Raw genomic sequence first — 4621 nt, forward strand, 5'->3', positions numbered from 1 at the left:
AAGTCTGTCAGATCATTTGGGGGAGGGTCTAGGCCCTCCTCTGTGTATCTGGGCTGAGTGTATCCCTCCATGGGGAATGGGCTCCCAAAGTCCATTTGTGCACTAGGGATAAACACTGGTTCCACAACCAGAGGCCGCATAGACTGCCCAGGCCTCCTAACTGGCACCCACATTCAGAGGGCTTGGTTCGATCCAATGCTGGTTCCCCAGCTTTATGACTGGGGTCTCTGTGCTCTCACTAGGTCAGGTCAGCTGTTTCTGCAGGTTTCTCCAGCACAATCTTGACCCCTTTGCTCATCCCTCCTCCCTCTCTACAACTTTATTCCAGGAGTTCAACTCAGTGCTTAGCTGTGGATGTCTGTCTGCTTCTGCTTCTGTCAGCTACTGGATGAAGGCTCTAGGATGGCATATAAGGTAGTCATCAATCTCTTATATGGGAAAGGCATTCAAGGTAGCCTCTCCGCAATTGCTTAGATTCTTAGTTGGGGTTATCTTTGTTGATCTCTGAACATTTCCCTAGTGCCAGAATTCTCTTTAAACTTAAAATGGCTCCCTGGAAGAATGGATGGAGAAAATGTGGCACATTTGCACAATGGAGTATTATTCAGCAGAAAAAAATCAATGGAATCTTGAAATTTGCAGGCAAATGGATAGAATTAAAAGAAACCATCCTGAGTGAAGTAACCCAGTCACAAAAAGGCAAATATGGTATGTATTCACTCATATATGGATAACAGACATACAGGAAAGGACTGCCAGCCTGCAATCCACACCTCCAGAGTAGCTAGGAAATACGAAGGACCCTAAGAGAGACATACATGGTCCTCCAGAGAAGGGAAAAGGGACAAGAGCTCCTGAGCAAATTGGGAGCATGGGGGAGGTGGGAGGGAGGGAGGAAAAATAGAAGGGGAGAAGGGGAGGGGGAGGAGAGCATGAGGGATCAGGAAGACTGAGTTGAGGGAAGAATAGGGGAATCAAGAACTGGATGCATTTTCCTAATTGAGGAAATTCCTCTCAAATGACTTTAGTTTGTGTCAAGTTGACATAAAACTATCCAGCATAGACAGGGCCCATAAGCCATTCTGGTAGCATAGAAACTGATGAAGTTTGTAAAGAACCCATATATTGCAAAAAAAAAAAATATCAAGGCTAGAATCATACATGATTAGAGCTAAAAATGATTCTTTTTTCATCATTTTTTATTGCATCTTATTTTTTTATTTATTGGTACAGTAGCAATAACCAACTGGCATGGTATGCATGTGAATGTCAGAGAATATCTTTTGGGAGTCCATTTTCTTTCCATTCTATGGGGTCCAGGAATTGAAATCAGGATGTCAGTCTTGGTCGCAATTGATTTGGTACCCTGAGCTGTCAGTGACCCCATGATTATTCAACTTAAACATAACTCCTTCCACTGAACACATGTTGAAAGCCACATTACTGCAAAAGTCTTGAGGCTTTGTTGGATTAATTACACAAATACTTTGAAAAGTCTTGATCTTATTTTCTGGTCTCTTGTGATCTTGGGTTTCATGCCCAGGAAGATGAAGAGCTAACAGCAGCATTTCAGGAATGAATTTGAGGGAGACATACAGTCAGAGAGTCTGAAGTCTTGTCTCCACTTGGAATACAAAGAGAAAATATAGGTTTAATCGCTTCTTGGAATGTAAGGTCACAGAAACTATAAATGAGGGATTGCTCAATCACATTGTAGAATGACACCTGGCTATAACCACAAAAGACTCCAACTTTTTACATTTGCGTTCTCAGACAGACCTTTCTTAAGGGGAGAAAGACCCAGAAGGTGTAATCAGTCCTCATCATGGACCCTATGAACAAGAACTTATCTCTGGGAGCCTGGCCTATGTTGTTCTTTCTGTAGAGTCACATATGCCCAACTGCCACTGTGTTGCCTCTCCCATGTCCACTTCCCAATAATGCCTCCCTGAGCTGAAGCTCTCTGCATCCAACATGGAAGGACTGAAGTCAAATCTCTCTAGGGTGTCAGGCACACTCTGTGATATATCTCCAAATCCCATGTTTCTCAGCTCCTCAGATAAGACAAGGGAAGGATGAGCTGTTCCCAGGTCCAAAGTTATGTCTATTTTGAGCCTTAGTGGTACCTTCTTCATTTTTATTAACAGGCATGAAATCAGGTCTGTGATGTGAACTGGCTTTAGGCTCTGAAGCCTAAACAGTGGTTTGCATTCTGGAGCAATGCTATGGCAGATTCCCCATACTTCTCCAGCTTCGTGATGGTCTCCTGGAGGCTGCACAGGTACTTATAAGCGCAGATTTCACTCACCTTCCGTTTGCTCATGTTCTCTCTCCCCTGGCTAAGTCCCTGTAGCATTTCCTGGGACTTGTGCTGGAGCTCAGTACTCAACTTCCTCAGCTGGTTCTCATGAGCTTTTTTTTTTTCAAGTCTGGGTCAAATTTGCAGGCTGGTGGTTTCAGACAGGGCAGCTCTATCTGTTCAGTCAGTAACCAGAATCTCATCATATACTCAGCCCTGATCATCTGTTTAAACCTCAGCTCTTCTCCCTTTCTGAATCATTGCCATTCTCTCTTAGCTAGTGAGCTTTTAGCTGCTTTCAGCTTCCCACTCAGTATAACCAGTATTTCCTGGAGTAACTTCCTATAACACTTGGCAGCCTCTTGCAGCCCATAGACCACATGCTGCATGTGCTCTGCAGGCTGTACACATTTGCGGCAAACTGATTTGGTCATCAACACAAAAGAGCTGCAGTGGCTGCAGTTGTGTTCCACAGTGGCCTCCTCAGGGATGCTGCACAGTAACTGGGGCTTGGACATTTGTGACATTCTGGTCAGTGCTGCCTTATTAATACTGGTCTACTTATTCTGATGGTGACGTCTTCCCTGCCAGTGAACAGGAGGAGACAAGTTGATGGTTTCTGTGATCCGAAGCAGGCCCACTTGGCAACCTCAGGTGCTATAGTGAAGCAGAATCAGGCTACCTTTTGGCCGCCATGTGTTGAGAAAGGAGCTCGAGTTATGGCAGTATTCCTGGTCAGATAGGCTTAGGTCCTCTGACAATCCAGGAGTAGGTTTGAAGATTTACTGGAAGCAACAGCCGGACACATTTCCCTGAGTTCCAGAATGAGTCCAAGATCAACAGGTGTGGTTCTTTCTCTCTTTCCTGAAATTTGAAGCATAGACAATGGAGACTGGAGATTTCTATCTGTATTGAGCCCAGTCCTCCCCTGGGGCTTGAGTTCACAATATCAGATATATCTGTCACTTTGAATAAGATCTACATACTTACCCTCCAGGAGCATTATGGCTGGGGCTGCTAAAAATGGTTCTTAGAAATACCTAAATTCCTCTCAAATGAACAGGAGATGGAAGTTCAGAGAGGAAGGAGTTTACTAAAGTTACATATTGAGTTATTTTGTGCCCCCCCAAACTCTGATATCCCAGCTCCAAATAGGAATTGCTATTTCCACTCTCTCATTAGCTCCTGGGCATCTGAATGGAATTGCATGGAACTATTCCTGTGATCAGCAGCTATTAAAACACAAAGTCCTCTGGATTTTCTTTCCACTCGTGCACATTCTATTCTCCTAAGGTCAAAATATGATCTAAATAACTCACTGATCTAGCTAGAAAATGGCTCTGTTGTTGAGGACTATTCTAGAATTCACGTATATAGGATTCAGAACAATATAACTCTTCATTGCTTTTAAACCGTCATCCCTTAACAAAGAAGAATGGGGATGGTTTGAACACAGATTGTTTGCTGGTATTTGCAATATTAATGAAACAGAGGGAAAAAGCAATGTTAATAAAGGCAGTGGCAGTGTGGACAGGGTCCTGGCTCCATGCTTATTGATTTGTCTCTAAGACCTTGCAGATAATAGGGGAAATGGTATTATCTGACATGCACTTGTTGCAATGTTGAGGGTCTTTGTTCTCCATATGCTTTAGTTTTTTATGTCAAAAAACACTGGGTACTTTTCTCTCTTATGTGGTAAGCTATGATATTGACTTGAAGAATCGTGTTTGGTTATTTGTCAACCAGTGTACTTAAAAAAATATTGCAAGATGTGTGTTTTGGCCTGTTAGGCTTGTTTAATTTTATAGAAACATGATTTGTTCCTATATTGGGTCTACTCTGCCACAGACTGATTCATTATTCACACTTAAGAATGTGAGTGTGTTTGTGTGTGTGTGTGTGTATGTGTGTGTGTGTGTGTGTGTGTGTGTGTGTGTGTGGTGTTGTGTTTGCTGCATGCAAGAAGATGTTTGTGTAGGTTTACACACGCAGAAACAAAGCATGACAACCTGTGTCTACCTTGATCATTTTCCCCCTTGTTTAGTGTCTTGAGACAGGTCTCTTTTGAACAGGAAGCTTGCAGTTTTGGCTAGGCTGGCTGACCAGCAAGCTCTCGAGATCTTCCTCTCTTTGTCCCAGTGATGGGGTAACAGATATGCATAGCCATACCTGGTTTTATATGTGTACCCTGGGGATTGAACTTCAGGTACTCATGCTTGTAGAACAAATGCTCTTACCCACTGAACTATCATCCCATCTGCTCATCCACTATATTAAAAATGTTTGTTTTATAATTAGAATAAAAAGCAATATATTTCATTA

At 42.8% G+C, this 4621-nt stretch overlaps 1 pseudogene; it reads right to left on the reverse strand.

Moving 5' to 3' along the window:
• Positions 1-1569: 1569 nt before the first annotated feature.
• LOC100750949 lies at positions 1570-3302 on the reverse strand (annotated as a pseudogene).
• Positions 3303-4621: the final 1319 nt, after the last annotated feature.

The sequence above is a fragment of the Cricetulus griseus genome, chromosome X (genome assembly GCF_003668045.3).
Source record: "Cricetulus griseus strain 17A/GY chromosome X, alternate assembly CriGri-PICRH-1.0, whole genome shotgun sequence".
Taxonomy (NCBI): Eukaryota; Metazoa; Chordata; class Mammalia; order Rodentia; family Cricetidae; genus Cricetulus; species Cricetulus griseus.